This window comes from Choloepus didactylus, chromosome 7 (assembly GCF_015220235.1).
Source record: "Choloepus didactylus isolate mChoDid1 chromosome 7, mChoDid1.pri, whole genome shotgun sequence".
Taxonomy (NCBI): Eukaryota; Metazoa; Chordata; class Mammalia; order Pilosa; family Megalonychidae; genus Choloepus; species Choloepus didactylus.
This window is the reverse complement of record NC_051313.1, coordinates 117,109,147-117,133,054: the sequence shown is the minus strand read 5'-3', so window position 1 is coordinate 117,133,054 and position 23,908 is coordinate 117,109,147. Positions and strand designations below refer to the sequence as shown.

At 38.7% G+C, this 23,908-nt stretch overlaps 1 protein-coding gene and 1 pseudogene across 2 annotated transcripts in view; both read left to right on the top strand.

Moving 5' to 3' along the window:
- The window catches only part of SNRPC (small nuclear ribonucleoprotein polypeptide C), a 72,369-nt gene that overhangs the window by 11,780 nt on the left and 36,681 nt on the right, over positions 1–23,908 (top strand). The gene's annotated exons all lie outside the window — the stretch shown is intronic.
- LOC119539726 lies at positions 85–9,289 on the top strand (annotated as a pseudogene).

The following is a 23,908-nucleotide window of genomic DNA, read 5'->3' as shown; positions in this document are numbered from 1 at the left end:
CTGTGCAGAGTGAAGCTGTTGTGTCAAAAATAGACTCTCAAGAAGAAAAAAAGCTGTTCCCTGAAACTGGGCAAAGGGGAGCTATTCCTGGAAAGGTACATGCCTGAAAAGCTCGTTTGAATTTCAAAGGGCTGTGGTAAACAGGTGACAAATAACTCACTCAGGGTCCCTTCCCCTCAGTGGCTCAGAAGAATTTGGCCTCATTTACCTCATCTGTCCTCACCACAGAACCTCTGGGACCTCTTGAAAGAACATCTCAGTTTCTACCGAAAAGAGAAAAGAGACTTTCAGGCACTCACATGGTTAGGAACATCAAACAGAGGCGCTTGCACTGGTTAAAAAAAAAAAAAATTGAAATCCCTAAAGAGGAATCTCTATAAATCAACTGTTTGTCTGTAACTGATAATGGCAGCCTGCTATAAAAGACAGCTCAGAAAACAAAATGTTTGTTTCCTCCACAAAAGCAGTGGAGGGAGAAGGAGGTAGCCAGGGGGTGGGGTGGGGGTGGGGAGTGGAGGCCAAGACAGACAGGAAAAGTAAATATTCCATTCAAAGTCCATAATCAGCAAACTCAGGACCTATCCCTCTATGTATTCTTTAAACCAGAGATTCTCAGAGTGTCATTCTTTAGACTGCCTACATAGTCACTTGGGGGAAAGGGAGCACCTGTTAAAAAAGTCCATTTCCTAGGTCCCAGATCCCTAGATTCTAAGGGCTAGGATAGAGTCCAGGAATCAACCAGGTGAGCAACATTACTTTAAACAAACACAATTATTTTTTGATGGTTTGAGCCATAGTTCAGCTTGATTGTAGGTTAAATTAAACTCTGTATTTTCACTGGTGTGTTTGAATTACATCTATCTCAAGAAAAGCAACTTTGAATTGGTAAAGAAAAAAAAATAACTGGATGGTTGGAAATGTAAGTCCACACAACCTTTCCAAGACTGGTAGCAATAAATATTAAAATCTGTCTAAAAGTTAAAAGTTTTGACCCAGATTTTCCACTCCTCATTATGTATCCTAAGGAAATAATTTAATGAGTGAGATAAGATGCATGTGCATCTACAAGAATGTTTATCTTGCCATAGTGCATAACTGAAAAATTGGAAACCATCTAAATATCTGACAATTGGAGACTGTTTAGAAAAGTTATGATAGTACTGTACAGGAGATGGAGATCTGTATCTTTTGATGGGAATATGTTTACAACACATTATTGTTAAACAGAAAGAGCAGATTATAAAACCCTTTATAATATTTCATTTTTGTAAAAGAAAATTACAAAAAAATTGGAAGGATAAAATTACAAATGTTAACAGTAGCTATCTCTGCATGGTACGGTTACAAGGAATAAACTTTTTCTTTGTTAATTTTTCTAAACTTGATTAAAATAATATATTATTTTTATAATCAGAGCAAAAGCAGTAAGACTGTCTTCATTTTGTAAATGAAAAAAAAAAGGAAGCCGCTAAATTCCATGTCCTAAAACCAGGTTAAAGTACAAATTCTACCACCTTAAATATCACTTTCCTTTCCCTGAAATGGGGATAGTAATACCTGCTTGTCTACCTCGGAGAGTAGTTAATGAGATACAATGTGGAAATGCTTTGTAAACTATAAAATGTTTTATAAAGTTAGTGTATTACTAAGTTTTGATTTTCACATCAGAAAACCAAATTTATTCAATACCCAAATATTCAAACATCTGTAATTAAAATATAAAATACTGTTTTTCACTTTTTATTATGGAAAATTTAAAACTTAAAGGAATAGATAGACTAGCATAATGAACTGTCACATTCACATCCCTTGGCTTCAATATTATCAACTGATGGCCCATCTTGTTTCATCTATATCCCAATCCACTCTCACCCTCTCCCATTTTAACATAGCACCAGATTTTAAACTGATGTTGAGCCTCTGTAACTTTCATGTACACAAAAGAACATTTCAGTTCTCAGTTCCTCATCTAAAAAGACAGAATTGGGCACTTTAAAAAGCTGAATATTATGGTATGTGAATTTTATCTCGATTTTTTAAAAGACAGGAGTTAAATTATATACAACACTTAGCATAAGGGTCTGGCATTTAGAAATAGCTTATGGGGAAATTCTCATCATAGTGCTCTGGTAACTTCAAGGTCAAAGTCCTTCAAAACAAAACAAAACAAAACAAAAAACAGATGCCCAAGAAACAACCAACCAGAGGGTTAACAGTGACAATACTGTGTTAAGTCCAATACTGGGAGTGTGGTTGTTATTCTTCCCCTCAATTTACATTAAAACTTTCATGATTTATATTAAAACCATAACATAGACTGCTTTAAATAAAAACAACTTTATCCAGTCACATTAACTCTCCAGGTTGTTCATTCGTAGGCCAGGAGATATTCTGTCAAAGTCTTGAAAAGTTCCAATAGGATCCCACTGGATATTCAACACCACCACAAAGAGTTGACTCAGTGCTGTTCTTAAAGAATATATATGGGCCTTGAATAGAAGCCTTGAAGTCTGATAGACTAGGATGGCTATTATTTTTTAAATGGAAAATAATATGTTGGTGAGGGTAAGGAGAAATTGGACCCCTTGTCCATTGTTGGTGGGAATGTAAAATTGTGCAACCACTGTGGAAATCAGTTTGGTGGTTCCTCATAAAGTTGAAGATAGAAACATCATATGACCCAACAATTCCACTTTTAGAAATATACCCCAAAGAACTGAAAGCAGGGACTCAGACAAATGTTTGTACACCAATATTCATAGCAGCATTGTTCACAATAGTCAAAAGGTAGAAGCTACCCAAATGTCAATCAGCAGATGAATGGATAAACAAAATGTGGTATGTGACTACAATGGAATATTATTCAGCCATGATAAGGTTCTGATACATGCTACAACACGGATTTACCTTGAAAAAGTTATGTTGGAGTGAAATAAGCCAGACACAGAAGTACAACTGTGTGATTTCACTTACATGAAATACCTAGAATAATCAAATTCATAGAGACAAAGTAGATTAGATGTTACCAGGGGCCAGGGGGTGGAGGAATGAGGAATTATTGCTTAATGGGTACAGAGTTTCTGTTTTTAGTGATGAAAACATTTTGGCAATGGATGCTGTGATGGTAGCACAACATTATAAATATAATTAATGCCACTAAATTGTACACTTAAAATGGTTAAAATGAAAAACTTTGGGTTATATATTACCATAACAATTTTTTAAAATTTCAAGTGGTTAAAATATGAAATCATGAGATATATATATATAAAACCACAATACAATTTTTTTTTTAAATGGGGAACAAGACTAAACAGGGAGGTAAAATTCTCTAGCATCACACAGGTCCTAGAGAAGGTAGTTCAACAATCTTTCCTAACCTTTTGCTCCCGTTAGGAAATACTTAAATTTCAAACTGGAGCCCTACCCAGACCTGGAGATCCTTCAACATCACCACACAGTTTTAATACTAAAATAAATACCCAGTTACCTGTGACTTGTGATGATGAAGGTAGATCAAACAGAAAACTCTAATGAGACTTTTTCTTTTTAATTCAGTTTTATTGAGATATATTCACATATCCGACAATCATCCGTGGTGCACAATCAACTGTTCTCAGAATCACCATATAGCTGTGTATTCATCACTCCAATCTATTTTTGAACGTTTTTCTTAAACCAGAAAAAGTAAAAATAAGAATAAAAAACAAAAGTAAAAAAGAACACCCAAATCATCCCCTCCACCCTATTTTTCATTTAGTTTTTGTCCCCGTTTTTCTACTCATCCATAACTGGATAAAGGGAGAGTGATCCACAAGATTTTCACAATCACACTGTCAACGCTTGTAAGCTACATTGCTATACAATCGTCTTCAAGGGTCAAGGCTACTGGGTTGCAGTTTGATAGTTTCAGGTATTTACTGCTAGCTATTCCAATGCATTAAAACCTAAAAAGGGTTATCTATATAGTGCGTAAGAATGCCCACCAGAGTGACCTCTCTACTCCATTTGGGATCTGTCAGCCGCCGAAACTTTATTTAGTTTCATTTCGCAAACCCCTTTTGGTCAAGAAGATGTTCTCAATCCCATGATGTCAGGTAGGAAGACTCTTTTGATACCTAAACTTTTCAAGAAATTCCCTGAAAGGCACTACAAAGCAGAATAGTTAGTTCCACAAGGAGCTGAAGGTGAGTAGGTTTCTCCATTTAGAGTCTGAGCTAATAACCCTGAGGCCTTTGACTGTTGCTAAATTATCTGCATTTGGGCAGGACCATTTGAATGGGCAAATTCCCAAATGAGTTATAACCCACACATAGGAAATTAAAATCGACTCCAACTGTAATACACAAGAGTAAAATTAGGACTAGATAGAAATCAAATGTGTTATATGCCACCAAAAGATGAGCTGGTATGCTCCATGTGTGCCTTTGGGGTGGGTCAAAGGCCAGTGTGGACAGCTGATCCTGGGGGATGTGCTGACAGCCTGTCTTCCCAGATCCTCCTAGGCCCTACCTCCATGTTCCATCCAGGCATAGAGTGGCTCAAAGGTCTGGGGACACTGGCATGTTGGACAGGAGGTGGCAGGTCTTATGACAAGTGGAACTTAGCTGAGCAAGCAAAAAGCTTTAGGAGAAAAGTTGGCTGAACATTTTCCAATGAGTAATTTATTTTTAAATAATAGAAGCATATTTTCAGTCTGTCATATTTCTAACTTTTATGATTTTATTTTCCTCTGGGAAGTTCCTGTAAGCACCTCTCCAATCCCACAAGAAAGTGACTAACCCAATGGATAAGTCAAAAGACTTACTGTGCTGGAGCAATTCTTTCAAAGAGGTTGTACATCCATTTATATATATAGTCACATGCTATCAGAGCCATAGGAAATAGGAATAACAGTGACAACGGCAACCATAATATCAAGTGCTTTTCACTAAATGAAAAAAGCCAGTCATAAAATGTATGATTCCATTTATATGAAATGTCCGCAGTAGGCAAACCCACAAAGACAGAAAAAAGATTAGTGTTTGCCAGGGGCTGGGTAGAAAGGGTAATGGGTAGTGACATAATGGATACAAGGTTCTTTTTTGGAGTCATGGAAATGTTCTGGAATTAGATACTGGTGGATGGTTGCATAACCTTGTGAAATCCTAAAAATCACTGAATTGTACACTTCAAAATAGGAAAATTTATGTTAGGGAAATTTTACCCAATTTTTAAAATTGAAAAAAAAAAAATCAAAGGTTTATCCAGTGCCAAAGACTAGCTAAGGACTTTGCTTGAGTCACTTATCTCACCTAATCATCTTGACAGTTTTATGGGGTACTACTATTTCTTCATTTTACAGATGGAACACAAGCTTGGACAGTTGTGTGTATTTGGCTCACAGTGATGTGGCAAACAAACAAGGGGCAAGACCAAAATTCAGATTTCTGACACTCACTTTAATGTGCATTCCAAATCAGACCCTTTACTGTCATCCTAATGACTTAAGAAGACATTTCTGAGTGTAATTAACCTGGTGTTATTTCCTCTGATCCACTCTCTTAATAAGAGGTCTTTATAATGTCTAATGCTTGAAACTTTTATGGTGTCATTTTATTTAGGGGTTCTTTCCTCCCAATTTTTGAGTGCTGTACATAGCTATGATTGTCCCCTGAAAGCCCTTAATTCTCCAAACCACCTTTCTTCTAGTGAAGAGCACAGTTTCCTTTTTTTTTTTTTTTTTTTAGGTCTTCTCCAGGGAAGCCCTGTGAGGTCACTCCACCACAGCAAATTTTAAGCAAAGCTGCAATATACATCCCCTACACTCATTCTGCTCCAGGGACATCATTGCCTCACCACATGGCTCCCAAGGATTTTTGTTACTTATACACACCTAATGTGGATCTAATAGATCACTTGGATGACACACACTAGAGTCAGGAGAAACACTGTAGAAGGAAAAGACACACGAGGACAGAAAAGCCTCTGTTCTGAGTGGATCCTCAGACATTCAGAGTTGGAGCAAATCTCAGAGATTATTTGCTCTTATTTCCTCTCTAACATAAAGAATCTGAGGCTAGAGAGAGATTGAGGGACTTTCCCATAACCATGAAGCCAAGAGCAGAGCTGAGCCTAAAATGTCAACATTATATATCATTGCCTTGGTGGATGTCTCAAAAGATTCTCAATCAAAAGAGAATCCTTATATGACTCCTGGGGTTGAGCCTGGACCCAGCATCACAGGATTGAGGACATCTTCTTGACTGAAAGGGGGAAGCGAAATGAAACAAGGTGGAGTTTCAGTGGCTGAGAGATTCCAAATAGAGTCGGAGGTTACTTTGGTGGGCATTTTTATGCACGATATAGATAACCCTTTTTAGGTTTTAGTGTGTTGGAATGGCTAGAGGTAAATACCTGAAACTATCTAACTGCAATGATTGTATAACCATGTAGCTTACAAGGGGTGACAATTTGATTGTGAAAACCTTGTGGATCACACTCCCTCTATCCAGTGTATGGATGGATGAGTAGAAAAATGGGAACAAAAACTAAATGAAAAATAGGGTGGGATGGGGGGAATGATTTGGGTTTTCTTTTTTACTTTTATTTTTTATTCCTATTTTTATTCTTTCTGTTGTAAGGAAAATGTTCAAGGGTAGATTGGGGAGATGAATGCACAGTTATATGATGGTACTGTGAACAGTTGATTGTACACCATGGATGACTGTATGATATGTGACTATATCTCAATAAAACTAAATTTTTTAAAAAAAGAAAATCCTTACCTTTTTTTTTTTCTTTCAAAGGATCTGCCACCAGATGGCAGGTGTCATGAAAAAGCACCACTAAATCTCAAGCCAAAAATGGGTAAGGAAAAGACTCATATCGACATTGTCATTATTAGGCATGTTGAGTTGGGCAAGTCCACCACTACGAGCCACCTGATCTACAAACATGGTAGAATCAACAAAAGAACCCATGAAAAAATTTGAGGAGGAACCTGCTGAGATGGGAAGGGGCTCCTTCAAGTATGCCTGGGTCTTGGACAAACTGAAAGTTGAACGCGAGTGTGGTATCACTGTTGATATCTCCCTGTGGACATTTGAGACAGGCAAGTATTATGTGCCCATTACTGATGCCCCAGGGCACAGAGACTTTATCAAAAACATGATTACAGGCACATCTCAGGCTGACTGTGCTGTCCTGATGGTTGCTGCCAGTGTTGGTGAATTTGAAGCAAGTATCTTCAAGAATGGGCAGATCTGTGAGCATGCCCTTCTGGCTAACATGCTGGGTGTGAAACAATTGTTGACATTAACAACATGGATTCCACTAAGCCACCCTAGAACCAGAAGAGATTTGAGGAAATCTAAGAAAGTCAGCACCTATATTTAGAAAATTGACTAGAACTCTGACACAGTAGCATTTGTGCCAATTTCTAGTTGGCCAGCTGACAATATGCTGGAACCAAGCGTTAACATGCCTTGGTACAAAGGATGAAAAGTCACCCGTAAGGATGGCAATGGCGGTGGAACCACACTACTTGAAACCCTGGATTGCCATCTACTTGTCCAACTGATAAGCCCTTGCATCTGCCCCTGCAGGATGTCTACAAAATTGCTGGTATTGGTACTGGCCCTGTGGGCCAAGTGGAGATAGGTGTTCTCAAACTGCGCGTGGTAGTCCCCTTTGCTCCAGTCAACATAGAACAGAAGGAAAGTCTATTGACATGCACCATGAAGCTATGAGTTAAGATCTTCCTGGGACAATGTGGGTTTCAGTGTCGAGAATGTGTCTGTAAAAAATGTTCATCATCACAGCATGGCTGGTGACAGCAAAAATGACCCGCCAATGGAAGCAGCTGGCTTCACTGCTCAGGTGATTATCCTGAACCATCCAGGCTAAATCAGGGCTGGCTATGCTCCTGTGCTGGATTGTCACAGAGCTCACATTGCTTGCAAGTTTGCTGAGCTAAAGATGGACCCCTGTTCTGGTAAGAATCTGGAAGATGGCTCCAAATCCTTAAAATCTGGTGATGCTGGCATCATTGATCTGTATTGTTCTTGGCAAGCCCATATGTGTTGAAAGCTTCTCTGATTATCCTCCTTGGGGTTGTTTTACTGTTCATGGTAAGAGACAGATAGTTGTCGTGGGTGTCATCAAGGCAGTGGACTATAAGACTGCTGGAGCTGGCAAGGTCACCAAGACTGCCAAGAAAGCTCAGAATGCTACATGAACATTATCTGTAACATCTGCCACCTAGTCTTAATCAGCGGTGGAAGAATAGTCTCAGAATGGTTTGTCTCAATTGGCCATTTAAGCCTAATAGTAAAAGATTGTTTAATCATGACGATGCATTGTAAAACCTTCACAAGGAAAGGAATGCTGTATGGTCCATTTGTTTCTTTTGTTTGGCAGTCTTAAGTTATTAGTTTTTAAAATCAGTACTTTTTCAATGGAAAAAACTTGACCAAAATCTGTTGCAGAGTTTTGAGACCCATTAAAACAAAATTTAATGAGAAAAAAAAGAGAGCATCCTTAGGATAATTTCATTTAGTGTTACAAATGTTCCTTGTTCATGTTTTTCAATGTGACAATTACTAGTTAAAAATGACAGACGTGGCATATTCATAAGACAGACTATTATGCAACTGTTAAAAGTTATGAGGATGAGTATTTACTGATATTTACATAAAATATTCACTTTAAAAAGGTTGTCTAAAAAAAGTACAGTATGATCACACTTTTGTGGAAAAACTATATAAAAAAGTTTATAAATACTAGAATATGCATCAAAATGATAATAGAGGTTATATCGCAGGATGGTAGGATTATAGGTGATTATTTTCTTCTTTTTGATAATTTTTATATTCTAATTTTTTAAAACATACTTTTGAAAAGAATAGCTTTCTATTTTTAAGAAGGTGACAGAGTATGCAAAAGACTTCTTAAACAGGACACAAAAAGTGCATAGGCTTCATTCATAAAAGAAGTGATAGATAAATAAGGCTATATTAAAATTAAGAAATTCAGTTCATCAAAAGAAGCCTTTAAAAGAGTGAAAAGGTAAGCCATAGTCTAGGAGGAGAAGATATTTATAAAACCTGCATCCATTGAAGAACTCATATCAAGATTACATAAAGAATCTTAACAAATAAATAAGTAAAAGACAGACAACCCAACAGTTAAATGTGAAAGACACTTAAAAAAGCCCTTCACAAAAGAAAATATACAAAATGGCCAATAAGCCTCTGCACATTTTCAGAAACTTATTGCAAATTAAAACCACAAATGAAATACCACTACACAACCATCAGAATGGCTAATATTGAAAAGATTGACTGTACCAAATATGGGCAAAGTTGTGGAGCAATTGGAACTCTCTCAAAAATTTCTGGTGAGAGTAAATTGGTAAAACCACTTTGAAAATCTGTTTGGCTATGTCTATTAAAGTTAAATCCAAGCTTACATTCTGATCAGAAATTTTTCTAATAATACACGTAAGAGAAATGAGTGCTTATGTCCACCATCAGAAATGTACACGGATGTTCATAGCAGTGTTATTTATAATCACCAAAAACTGAAAACAATCCAAATGCCAATCAATAACAGAAGAAAGGATAAATAAATTGTAGTCATTCCATATAATATGCGACAACATGGATGAATTGCATGGTATAATGTTGGAAGCTGAACACAAAAGAGCACATCCTTTATGAAACTATGTATAAGACTGGCAAAACCAACCTCTGCTAATAGAGGTTGGAATAATGGTTGAGGGGATGGGCTGCTGGGGAGACGATGGGTATTTACTGGGCAGACACATGAGGGAGCCTTCTGGGGTGCTGGTAATGGGCTATGTAACTTGATCTGGAGTTATACAAGTGTTTATATAAGTAAAAATTCAGCAAGCTTAAGTTTTGCACATCTTAAAAATTGTATACAATTTTACCTTAATTAAAAAGTTTTATGAAAAAGTGTCAGAGCAGTAAAAAGAAGGCTATTCAGTGTTTGGATGGTAAAAATTAAGGCTGAAAATTAAGAACTTAAAAAAATAGCCTATAAGTGTTCCTCAGAAAGTTAAAAATAGTATTACCATACGTTTTAGTTTCCTTGGCTGCTCAAGCAAATACAATGCCATGGATTGGCTTAAACAATGGGAATAAAATTGTTCACAGATTTGAAGCTAAGAGAAAGTCCAAATCAAGGTGGAATCAAGGCAATGCTTTCTTCCCAAAGACGGGCATTCTGGGGCTGGCTGCCAGTGATCCTTGGTCATGGGCTCTTCTGATACATGGCAATGCAAGTGGTGGCCTCTCCTGGCCTCTCTGTTCTCTTCCGTGTTCATTGAATTTCAGCTTCCTGCTTCCCATGGCTTTCTCTCTGTGTGTGTCTGAATTTCATTTTGCTTATAAAGGACTCCAGTAATAGGATTAAGACCCATCCTGATTGAGGTGGGCCACACCTTATCTGAAGTAGTCTCGTCAAAAGGTCCTACTTACAATGGGTTCACACCTACAGGAATGGATTAAATTTAAGAACATGTTTTTCTGGGGTGCCTACAGCTCTAAACCATCACACCATATGACCCAACAATTCCACTTTTAGGTATATATCCCAAAGAATTGAAAACAGATGCTCAAACAAATATCTGTACACCAATGTTCATAGCAGCATTGTTCACAATAGCAAAAAGGTGGAAGCAACCCAAATGTCCATCAGTAGACGAATGGATAAGCAAAATATGCTACCTACATGCAGTGGAATATTATTAAGCCATAAAAAGGAATGAAATTTTGATAATAACATACCATGAATGAACCCTGAGGACATCATGTTGAGTGAAAGAAGGCAGACACAAAAGAAAGACTATGTATTATTTCACTTACATAAAGTACCTAGAATAAGCAAATTCATAGACACAAGAAGTAAATTATAGGTAACTAGGGGCTGAGGAGGTGGAGGGGGTAGTTATTGCTAAATGGGTAAAGAATTTCTGTATGGGGTGATGAAAAGGTTTTGGTAATGGGATGGTGGTGATGGGAGCATAACATTGTGAATAAATGTGATTAATGCCATCAAATTTAATACCTGAAAGTGGTTAACAATTAACAAGGGAAATTTTATGTTGTATATATGTACACCACAATTTTTTTTAAAGTCCAAAAAGAATGGGCAGGCTCCTTCCCTAGTAGAAAAGGGCCAATTCTGAGTTTTCCTCCTGATGGCATTCAATATTTTCCTAGTCCCTTTATATCTTACTTCTAATGGGTTAACTGGGAGCTGATACAGCATGAAAATCCCCCAGGCAAATATCTAATTCCAGAATAAACTACCCATCACTGGTTTGTCAGTTAAGAGACTGGATTTAATACAATAAATAAATATTAATATAATATATACTATTTTTATATTTCTGAAATTTATTTATAATAAAATATATTTGTAATGTTTATACTGTTTAATATATAATATTAAATATTAATATAAAAGGATCCTAACATTTTGGTTAGGAATTGTCACATATAACAAAATTGTTAAAAGATGGCCCTGCCCTGCCAGGTTTTTCCCTCAGCAAAATTGGGAAGCAGGTTAAGTTTGCTTTCCGCCTCGTCTGCTCTCAGGTCTCGAAACTTCTTTCCAGAGCTTGAGCCTCCTCCAGGTTTTCCTTTCCTTCCCATGGGCCTATCTTGTACCTTATTCCTGCTCCGAACTGAAGTATTAATGGACAGTTAAGGTGTTACCTAGAAACAGTCACCTGTGTTTTTTCTCCAGTGGCATTTGGGTTATAAAAAGGGACTATAAGGATACTCTGGACACAGTTATGTATTGGGAGGAAGAAGGGGAAGTTAGAAGAAAAACAAATTGTATTTGAAATAATTTCCAGATTCCCCAAAATTTTTAGCAGGAATTCTGAGAAGCCCAGAAGTTTCTAGGTAAACTGAAACTTAAAATATAAAAAAAACCAAACCCCTAACTGCACTCCTTCATTGCTGTATTATTTGAGTCTTACAAAATCCCTGTGAGGTGGTCACTGGCCCTATTTTACAGACCAGGAGAGTCAATGGGAAAGTTAAGCAATTTTCACGGGGTTACATAACTGGAACTTGGAAGACAGAACTGAATTTGGGTCATCCGTCTCATATCCCCACGTTGCCTTCCTCTTCCAGAAAAGCCTCTTTACCAACAGGGCTTCATGAGCTACCCGCCTTGGAACTGTCTAACAGAAATTAAGAGCCCTTCCATGCAGATCTGCTTCTGGCAAGTTCTTTCCTTTCTTTCTTACTTTCTTTTAGCTTTCATTTTAGTCTCACTGCTGATATATCACTTGTTAACTCTTTGGGAGGTTCTGGTGGTAACCGCAAACCACTCCAATCTTTGATTTTAAATTTCCTCCACACATTTTCCTGCCTGGTGTGATGGCTGAATTCATGCGTCAACTTGACTAGATTATAGTGTCTAGTTGTTTGGTCAAGCAAGCACTCGCCTGATTGTTACTGTGAGGGTATTTTGTGGATTTAAATCATTAGTAAGTTGATTTTATATATAGCTGATTATATCTGCAAGCAACTAAGAGAAGCCTCATCCAATCAGTTGAAGGTTTTAAAGGGAAAACTATGATTTCAGCAGTCAGAAAGTATTTCTATCTCTACTTCAGCCAGCCAGCCTTTCCTGGGGAATTCGTTGAAACCTTCCTTGGAGTTCACAATTTGCGGCCTGCCCCGTGGAATTCAGACTTGCTGATCTCCAGTCACGTGAGCCAATTTCTATAATAAATCTCATCATATTTACATACTGTTCCAGTTTGCTAAAGCTGCCATTATGCAAAATACCAGAAATGGATTGGCTTTCATAAAGGGGATTTATTAAGTTACAAATTTACAGTTCTAAGGCCATAACAGTGTCCAAACATTGTGTCTGTGTCAGATCCTTCAGTTTCTGTGGGTCTTGGCTTAGCATATCCTGGGACATTTTGTCTTCTCTGCTCTCTGTGTGAGCTCTCTTTAAAGGACTCCAGTGATTAATTAAAAGCCACCCAGAATGGGTGGGGTCATACCTCCATGGAAGTCATCTAATCAAATGGTCTCATCTATAGTTGGTTGGGTCACATCTCCATGGAAACAACCTAATCAAATGTTCCACCCTAATTAAAACACTAATTCTGCTCCCACAAGATTGCATTAAAGAACATGGCTTTATTGGGGAACATAATAGATTCAAACCAGCACACACATATACATATATACCCTGTTTGTTCTGTTTCTCTGGAGAACCCTGACTAATACACCTAGTCACACATGGTAGTGGTGGCAAGCAGGGTGAACTGGGGAGAGCTATAGCCTTCCCATGATTTTTACCAGCCCCCTATTCACCAAACCACTCCAGATAAACACACAATGTAAGTAAAAACAGTACAAGGCTAATGCAGCTTCACAAAAATTTTCTGAATTTCAGAGTCCCCAGAGTTTCATAATTCAAGAAGTATCACTGTGAAAACAGAATGTAAGGGAGGCCCCTTGGAGTTATGCAAGAAGGTAGACCTGCCTAACCAACTTCCAAATAGATTGGTACTCCTAAAAGAACCCATTTTAGAAATTCTGGAGCTGCCTTCAGTAAGTGGTAAGAAAAGAGGACTTCCCAGGATCTGGCAGATACCAGTGGAGAGGAGTCAGGTCCACAAATCACTATTTAAGGGGGAAATGAAAAGGACCGTAGGTTGAGACAGGTAAGGTCTAGAGTCCAGGGGTTCATAGTGTCAGTCTGTAAACACAACACAATTAAGCAGGGCCTAGCATTGATCCTGGGCAGAGGCTGTTTGGACTTTGGTCTAGTCTATACTGCCTTAGAGGGGAGAGTTGTTCTGAACCCATGCATGTAGATTTGAGCCATAAAGAAACTAAAGTCTTGTGAATAACCCACAGAGATGCTGGGAGGGTTTTTTCACAGGAATGATCAAAAGTTGCATATTTGACTTTGTTTAAGACTTCAGTAAAAGTTGCTGTTTGTTTCAAGAAGATTCCAAGTTTGAACTGGAATTTTGAGTCTCTATGTTCCCAATTCTGCTAGTTTGTAAAACCAAAAGAACTTGACATCTCCTAATTTAAAGAGGATTTACCTAGCTACACCATCACGAATTACATTGTTGACAAAGTTGCTAAATTTCTCAATTCTGGGCACAAACTGAAAGATTGAACAATCGTCTGCATTTGGTGGGCCAAAGCTTGTCTGGGTGAGTGCAGGAAATGGAGTAAGGTCTATGTAAGTTTCAGGTCCTATATTCCAACCCCAGCTCCCTATTTCCAGACTTAAAGGGACATTTCTATAGCCATGCATGACTTTATGGGGAGTCCACACAAATCCCATTGTTCTGTTTTTCAGGCCAGCAGGAGGCCCAGGGTGTTTGGGCCACCTTAAGCTACTGTGGCATTGAGAGTGGGGAAAGTTGAAAGCTCTGGACAGCTGTTACCCACTACTTCCCCTGGAGGAGAGCTGCCACACCACTTCCTTTCCCTCTAAATTCTAGAGAGCAGAGGATAGACTCCTTGGTCAGCATTGGTTGGAAGTTTGCCAACACCTTTTGTTAAGAACAGTGAGAGAGAGGGAGAAGATGGTGGCATAGAGAAGAGTGGAAGACTGTTAGTCCCCCCCCGGAACAATTCATAAATGACCAAAAACTAGTAAATAACCTGGAATAACTGTTGGGAGACAAACGTGACTGTCCACTCAACATCCACCAACCTGAATTGTGAGGAATGCCCAAGATCGCAGCATAAAATGTGTTAGTAAAAACTGCAGACCCCCGCTGAGAGCCGAGAGCCCAGAGCCCCTCCCTCATGGAAGCCTCGCGGTGCTAGAGAGCAGCACTCTCCGAATAAGTGAGTGGACCTCAGTCCAGATCCAACAGGTTTTAATATTAACTGCTCAATACAGACAGTGAATCCCCAACAAGCACACAGAGGCTTTTGGTGACAACTGACCTTGGGAGAGTCGGGGGACATATCTGTCTCAGGACGGGGAGCCCAGAGGATCAGGTGCTATCTCTGGCTGACAGGTGAATCTGGGAGCTTTCTGTCCCTTTCTTTCTCTGTGGAGAAAACCTCAGCCATTTTCAGCCCTCAGCGCTTTGCAGTAAAGAAAGCCTCAGCCATTTTAAAATCAAAACACTTTGATCAGCAGAGTCAGAGAAACAAAGAACTTATTGATATGTAGATGACCTCTCTGGAGGGGGCATAGCTTCCCAAGAGGAAAGAGAGGGGCCCAGCTCTATTGCCTGCCATACCAGAACCAGACCTCAAAGCCTGGGGGAGGAGAGCCACAGGCCACACCCTCTTACACAAGCTGGTGATAGGCTGACAGGTGCACCTGTGGGGCAGAAAAGCACAGGTGCATCAATCCTCTAAGAAAAACCATCAGGGAAACCAGATAATGAATATTTCCTCCTTCTGTGACCTGAGCCTGTTCTCCTCTGGGAAAACCTAGTTGGGGTGGCCTAGGAGGTCAGATGCCTAGACAACAGAAAACTACAACCTACACTAAGAAAAACGAAATTATGGCCCAGTCAAAAGAACAAACGTACACTTCAACTGAGATACAGGAATTTAAACAACTAATGCTAAATCAATTCAAAAAGTTTAGAGAAGATTTTGCAAAAGAGATAGAGGCTGTAAAGAAAACACTGGGCACACATAAGGCAGAAATCGAACATTCGAAAAAACAACTAGTAGAATCTATGGAACTGAAAGGCACAACACAAGAGATGAAAGACGCAATGGAAACATACAACAGCAGATCTCAAGAGGCACTGCAGGAACTGGAGAACAAAACACCTGAAAGCCTACAAGCAAAGGAGCAGATGGAGAAAAGAATGAAAAAATATAAGCAATGTCTCCGGGAACTTAAGGATGAAACAAAGTACAAGAATGTACGTATCATTGGTGTCCCAGAAGGAAAAGAGAACGGAAAAGGGGCAGAAGCAATAATAGAGGAAATAATCAATGAAAATTTCCCATCTCTTATGAAAGACATAAAATTACAGATCCAAGAAGCACAGCGTACTCCTAACAGAATAGATCTGAATAGGCCTATGCCAAGACACTTAATAATCAGATTATCAAATGTCAAAGACAGAGAGAATCCTGAAAGCAGCAAGAGAAAAGCAATCCATCACATACAAAGGAAGCTTAATAAGACTATGTGTGGATCTCTCAGCAGAAACCATGGAGGCAAGAAGGAAGTGGTGTGATATATTTAAGATTCTGAAAGAGAAAACTGCCAGCCAAGAATCTTATATCCAGCAAAGCTGTCCTTCAAATATGAGGGAGAGCTCAAAATATTTTCTGACAAACAGACAATGGGAGACTTTGTGAACAAGACACCCGCCCTACAGGAAATACTAAAGAGAGCACTACAGAGTGATAGGAGAAGACAGGAGTGCATGGTTTGGAACACAATTTTGGAAGATGGTAGCACAGCAACTTAAGTACACTGAACAAAGATAACTATGAATACAGTTGAGAGAGGAAGGTTGGGAGCATGCGAGACACCAGAAGAAAGGAGGAAAGACAAAGACTGGGACTGTGTAACTCGGTGAAATCTAGAGTGTTCAACAATTGTGATAAAATGTACAAATATGTTCTTTTATGGGGGAGAACAAGCAAATGTCAGCCTTGCAAAGTGTTAAAAATGGGGAGGCATTGGGGGAGGGATGCAATCAACGTAAACTAGAGACTGTAACTAACAGAATCATTGTATTATGCTTCCTTTAATGTAACAAAGGTGATATACCAAGGTAAATGCAGATAAGAGGGGGGATAGGGGAGGCATGTTAGACACTTGACATTGGTGGTGTTGTCTGACTCTTTACTCTACTTTGATTTAAGGTTATTTTTCCTTTTGCTACTTCTTAGCTGTCATTTTTTTTCCTCTTTCTTTTGCCTCTCTACCTTCTTTGACTCTCGCTCCTGCCTTGTGGAAGAAATGTAGATGCCCTTACATAGATAGCGGTGAAGGTGGTGAACACATAAATATGTGATCATACAGAGAACCATCGATTGTTTACTTAGGATGGAATGTATGGTGTATGAACAAAACCATCTTAAAAAAAAATAGGTTGATGACAAAACCTCGAGGGCAATATACTGAGTGAAATAAGCCAGACACATAAGGACAAATATTGCAGGGTCTCACTGATAAGAACTAATTATAATATGTAAACTGATAGACATGAAATATAAGGTACCAGGATATAGGATGAGGCTTAAGAATGGGGAGCGGTTGCTTAGTATGAGCAGAATGTTCAACTAGCATGAACTTAAATGTTTGGAAATGAACAGAGGTGTCGGTAGCAAGATGTGAGAATAACAGTACTGAATGGTGCGTGAATGAGGTGGAAAGGGGAAGCTCAGAGTCATATATGTCACCAGAAGGAAAGCTGGAGGTCAAAAGATGGGAATGTATAAAACTGAATCCTATGGTGGGCAATGTCCACAATTAACTGTACAAATATTAGAAATCTTTTCCATGAACCAGAACAAATGTATCACAATACAATTAGAAGTTAATAATAGTGGGGCATATAGGGAATAAATATATAACTGTTGCAAACTATATACTACAGTTAGTAGTATTTCAACGTTCCTTCATAAACAGTAACAAATGTACTATACCAACACTATGAGTCAACAATTGAGGGGGGTTGGTTAGGGATACGGGAGGATTCGAGTTTCCTTTTCTTTTCTTTTCTTTTTTTTTTTTTTTTTTTTTTTTTCATCTTTCACTTTATTTCTTGTCTGGAGTAATGAAAAGTTTCTAAAAATTGAACAAAAATTAAGTGTAGTGATGGATGCACAGCTGTGTGAGGGTGCCGGGGCAACTGATTGTGCACTTTGGATCTTTGGATGATTGTATGGTATCTGAACAATCCCAATAAAAATTAAAAAGGAAAAAAAATACACAAAATACTTATAAATAAAATTCAATAGTAATATGCACATAATAAGGAAAAAAAAAAAAGAACAATGAGAGGGGCCATCCTAGAAACCCAGGGAGGGTCCAGGGCAGTCTTCACTGCCCAGGCCACTACACTGAGGGATATTGTGCAAAATGACACTCTAAAACCCATTCCTCTTTACATTACATCCTGCCAGGTGGGCTCTGCTGCAAGGTTGTTTTGGTTTGTGAAAGCTGATGAAATGCAATATACAAGAAATGGAGGGGTTTTTAACAGCGGGGATTTATTAGCTTACAAATTTACAAATCTAAGGCTGTGAAAATGTCTAAATTAAGGCATCAACAGGATGATACCTTCTGTGAAGACTGGTCACCAGTGAGCTTGGGCTTCTCTGTCAGATACCAAGGCACATGGCGACATCCACTGGTCCTTCTCTCCTGGGTCTCATTGCTTCCAGCTTCTGGCTTCAGTGGCTTCCTCTCTGAGCTTAGCTTCTGTCTCTCTTGACTTCTCTGGGGCGCTTTCTCTGTGAGCTTCTCTTAAATTCATCTCTCAGCTTCTGTGTATGTTTTATCCTCTTATAAAGGACTTCATTAAGGGTATTAAGACCCACCCCAAATGAGGTGGGCCACAAAGCAATTGAAATAACCTAATCAAAGGGTCCCACCCATAATAGGTCTACACCCACAGGAATGGATTAAAAGAATATGGCCTTTTCTGGAGGTACATAACAGCTTCAAACTACCACAAAGGTCTTGATCTATGGTAGGCAAAGAGCAAGGGGTGCAAGTGTGCCACATGGAAAGGTTTGGGATGAATGGTCTCCACCACCACCAGGGAACTGATACAATCAGGACTATAAGAGACATGAGAAGTTATGGTTTACTATGTGCCCGGCACTGTGCTACACATCATGTACATCATTAATACAAGAACCCTATGGGGTAGGTATTATTATCGCCATTTGAAAAATGAAAAAACTTAGGAAGAGCTAAAATGAATTACTCATGTTTATGCAGCTAGGGTGGAAGAGTAAAGGACAGATGTTCCTTGAACTGTTTTATTTTCCTTCTAGGCAGACAGAAAGACTACATTTCCCAGATTTCCATTCATGTAATTGGAACCATGAGACTCAACTCCGACCAGTAGAAGTAGGCAGATGTGATATACCCCATTTCCAGGTTTAAAACATTCCACACAAACTCACTTTCTCTTCTTCGTCAGTGCAGGTGGAAGCAAAGGATACTCCCTCCTCCAGAACAGAATCTAGATCCCTGAGTAACTGCTTGGAGGAGGCTCACTTAAGGGACTTGACTGGCCCACATTACACTGTGATTGGAGCAACAAATAAGTCTTTTTGTTTATTTATTTCTGATCTAGTCAAGAGTAATTTGGAGACATTGTCTGCTTTACTACTAAATATTTCAGTGTGCCTTTCCTAAGAACAAGGACATTTTCTTATATAACCTCAATACAATTACCAAAATCAAGAAATTTAACAGTGATAAAATACTTTTATTTAATCCATAGTCCTTGTGGTAGGCTGAATAATAGTTCCCAAAGCTATCCAGGGCCTAATCCCTGGAACTGTAAATGTTACCTCATATGGCAAAAGGGATTTTGCAGATGTGATTAAGTTAAGGATCTTAAGATGGAAAGAGCATCCTGAATTATCTGTGGGGGTCCAAAATGAAATCACAAGTGTCCTTATAAGAGGGAGGTAGAGGGAGACTTGACTATAGAAGAGGAAGGCAATGTGATGATTGAAGCAAGATGCTATGCTGCTGGCTTTGAAGATGGAGGGAAGGGCCACAAGCCAAGGAATGCAAGGAATGATGCTCTAGGACTTGGAAAAGGCAAGGAAACAGATTCTTCTCTAGAGCCTCTAGAAGGAGTGCAGTCCTACTGACACTTTGATTTTGGACCAGCAAAACTGATTTTCTACTTCTGACCTCCAACACCTCAGCAAGTTCCCTAGTGCCTATTCCCAGTTAACACCCCCAGACACATTTTTCTTTTTATTCTACTATAGATTAGTTTTACCTGTTTCATATCTTCATATAATTGGAAACATATTGTGTGTACTGTTTTGTGTCTGGCTTCTTTCATTCAGCATAACATTTGTATCTATGAAGTTCCACCATATTCTTTGTTATCATTGAGTACTATTCCATTGTTCCAATTTGTTTAAGCATTCTAACTGGAATAAACATTTGGGTTGTTTCCAGTTGGAGGTTATCATGAATGAAGTTTCTTTGAACATTCTTGTATAAGTATCTGTGTGGACATACGTTTTCATTTCCCTTGGGTAATTGCCTATGAATGGAATTCCTGGGTTATAGGATAGGTGTATGTATAACACTATAAGAAACAGCCAAACATTTTTCCAAAGTAGTTATACAATTTTTCACTCCTGCCAGCAATATATGAAACTTCCATTTGCTTCACATCCTTGCCAACATTTGATATTTTCAGTCTTTTTAATTTTAATCATTATAGTGAGTTTGTGCTGGTATCTCACTGTAGTTTTAATTTGCATTTACCTAATGACTAATGATTCTGAGCACTTTTAATGGGTTCATTGGCCATTTGTATATTTTCCTTTGTGAAGTGTCAGTTCAAGTCTTTGCTTATTAAATGTTTTCTCTTTCTTATTGACTTGTAACAGTTCTTTACATATTATGGTACAACTCCTTTCATTTTCTTAACTATGTTTTTTCATGAGTGGAAGGTTTAAATTTTAATGAAGTCTAATTTATCCAATTTTTAAATGGCTATTGCTTTCTGTGTCCCCTTTGAGAAATCTTTGCATACCCCCAGGTTTTGAATCTTTAGTACTCAGTACTAGAATCAAATAACAACATCTTTAAACTCAGAGGGTCAGGAGGCGAAATGGACTTGTTTTTGGTGAGCAATTGTAGGAAATTTTGAAGTTAAGTCTTGGGTTCATATGGCTAAAGTCTCAGACTGATTATTCCTCTTTTCTGAAGCACAATAAATTTCACTTTCCCATGGAGCCTAGATTAGAGCCATCTACCAAGCCAAATCATTTGCAATCTGATAAGACCAAGCAAAGCAACTCTGCCCCTTTCCGCAAAGGCAAGGATCTGAGAAGGAAGGGCAGGGGTGAGGGGAATGAGTTCAAGGGAACCAGCTTTGGAGATAGCATGTTATTTGAGTCACTTCTTCCAATGAAGAGTCTGTCTGCTGAAGAAGGTAGTTTGTAGGGTGTAGTTCCAGGCAATCTTCCCATGGTGGCAGCCAGGACATGTGGCATGCCCCTCCCACCGCATTGTTTATCTTTAGTTTATTGTTTCTTCTCCTTTCTCTCCTTTATCCTTTTTTAAAAAAACAATTATTTACTTAATTTTTAAATAGGTAATACATTCATAAGGTTTAAATATCAAAATTTTGAAAAGGTATACAGTGAAATATATCCTTGCCATTTCTACCTTCCACCACAGGCAACCCACTGTTACTAGCTTCTTGCATCTTCTATGAGAGGTTTTTCTTGCATTTACAAGATAATACAAATATGTAGTATTCCCTCCCTTTTAAAATATAAATGCTTCGTGCCTTGCTTTTTTCAAGTTTTCCACATCGGTACCCAAAGATACTTGTCATTCTTTTCTATAGCTGCATGGTATTCCACTGTGTGGATGTCCCATAATTTATTTAACCAGACCCTCATTGAAGGACTCTTAGGTTTCCAGATTTTTTTCTCTTTCTTTCAAATACTACTTCAATGAATAACTGTGTATACACATCATTTTGCACAGTTGTAACTGTAACTGTAGGATGAATTCCCAGTAATGAGATTGCTGAGTTAAAGGGTTTACATATACATGATTTTGGTAGACACTGTCAAATTTCACTCAGTAGGAATTGTTTCAATTTTCACATACTGGTAATGTATGAGAATTCCTATGTACTCATAGTCTTGCTTATTTCTAAGTGCTATCAATTTTTTTGGACTTTTTACCAGTCTGACAAGTTGATGAATGTATTTCTGTGACTTTTAATTTGAATTCATCTTATTACAAGTGAGGATGAGTATCATCCTATGTTTAAAGGACATTAACATTTCCTTTTCATTTGTATTTTTCTTTTGATTTGATGGTCATTTTACTATTGTTTTGTAGGCACTCTTGATAAATTACACTCACCACTTGTGTAAAAGTCAAGTTTATTGTGGTTTATTTACACATAATAGTTACCCTTTGGTGGAGCTGTCCCTTGTATTGGAAAGCCGGTCCAGCTGGGGGCTACATGTTAGTGCTTTGAAATATTCAACTGAAAAAATCAGGCCTCCAGTGGCAGTAATGGAGTTACTGGGAATGGATTATGCTCAGGCTGAGGGTTTCCAGGTCTTGGGTGTATAGCAGTGCATTCAATGGAAAAAGCATAAACACTGAACTCGACTATCTGGCCTGAAATCCTGTATGAACTATGTCATTCAGAGTACATCATCTGTTTGGGTCTCAGTTTCCTTATCAGTTAAAAAAAATAAAATAAAACTCTCAACCAAAGCCCATCAGGTAACATAATGAAAGCATACTGTCTAGTGCTGACACAAATTAGATGCTTAATAAATGTTTCCCTTCTCTCCCCATAAAGGTCAGGTCACTAAAGATAACATGTCCTGGGGTACGAGAATGGTGTGAATGTATGAGTGTGTGCATATGTGTGTGTGTGTGCGTGTGTGTGTGTGTGTCTCATTTTGAACCATGATCCCAGGTTCATGCTAAAGTATTTAAGCCAAATAGGGACCACTCATGTTCCATTTTCCAGCTTTCCAGCTTGGCACCTCAAGTCAGACTGAAAGTTGCCTGTACTGATAAATAAAGTCAGCTCAGCAAAAATATCCTATCTTACTAGGAGAAGACATTCCAAGAGATAGTAATTCAAAACCATCCTGCCAAACCTGTTCTTCTGCCTTGGTGAGTTAGTACCTGCCCCACCTTTCTCCTGGCATGGTCTTGGCATGCCCCAATGGTCCAACAGCCTTAGATTAATAAAGTTCAAAAAAGAACATGCTCCCCAGCCTTGGACTTTGGCCTTTTTATTTCCAAGTCATCTGTTTACTATGAGGGAAGCAACTCAATTACAGTAGAACTAATAAACAGTTATTTCCTTCTAATCCAGCCAGGCAAAGATAGACGGTGTCTGTGGCCACCCTGTAGGTTGCAAATGGGCATCCTCAGCATGGTCCTAGTGTCATTCTCATTTGTCCAGAGTAAAAGGAGAAAGCCACAGGGCCATGCCCCCAGGCACCCACGGCCTTGGAAAGCAGCAGCTAAGTTCCTTCCAATAATAGACGTCACTTGCAGGGCAGAGTGGGATGAAGACTGGGCAAGTTCCCTCAGAATGACTTCCCTCCCTCTCACCAGCCCCAATAGTGGATTTCTAGCCACAGCTTTGTTCAACCCACCTGGAGGACCTGGGGTGAGCTTGTACAACTGCTGCCCTACATCCTGGTGTTGCTTCCAAATAAAAGATCAAGTTTTATCCTTCTTAGTCTACTTCATGTCAACCAGGTCTCAGTTCAAAATGAAAAGTTAGGCGCTAAAGCCATATGGTATGAACCTCCCCAGTGGGTACCTGTCAAACATCTGCCTCTGCGATTCAACCTCTCACCCACACCTCAGGACTCTGAGGTCTGTGGTGTGAAACAAAGAATTCTAAATAGTCAGCAGCCAATGACGGCTACAAAGTGAAACTAAAACTTCCTAGTAGTGAGAAAGAAAATGTCTCTGAGTTCCACTGCTCATCTCTTGTGTGGCCCTGAAGAGGCAGTTTGCCCAGTTTAAAGGATTCCTGGACATGGAATTCAAGAGACCTGGGTTGGTTTTTCATTTGTTTTTGTTTTTTTAATTCAATTTTATTGAGATATATTCATAAACCACACAATCACCACAGTGTACAATCAGTTGTTCACAGTACCATTTTATAGATGTGCATTTATCACCACAATCA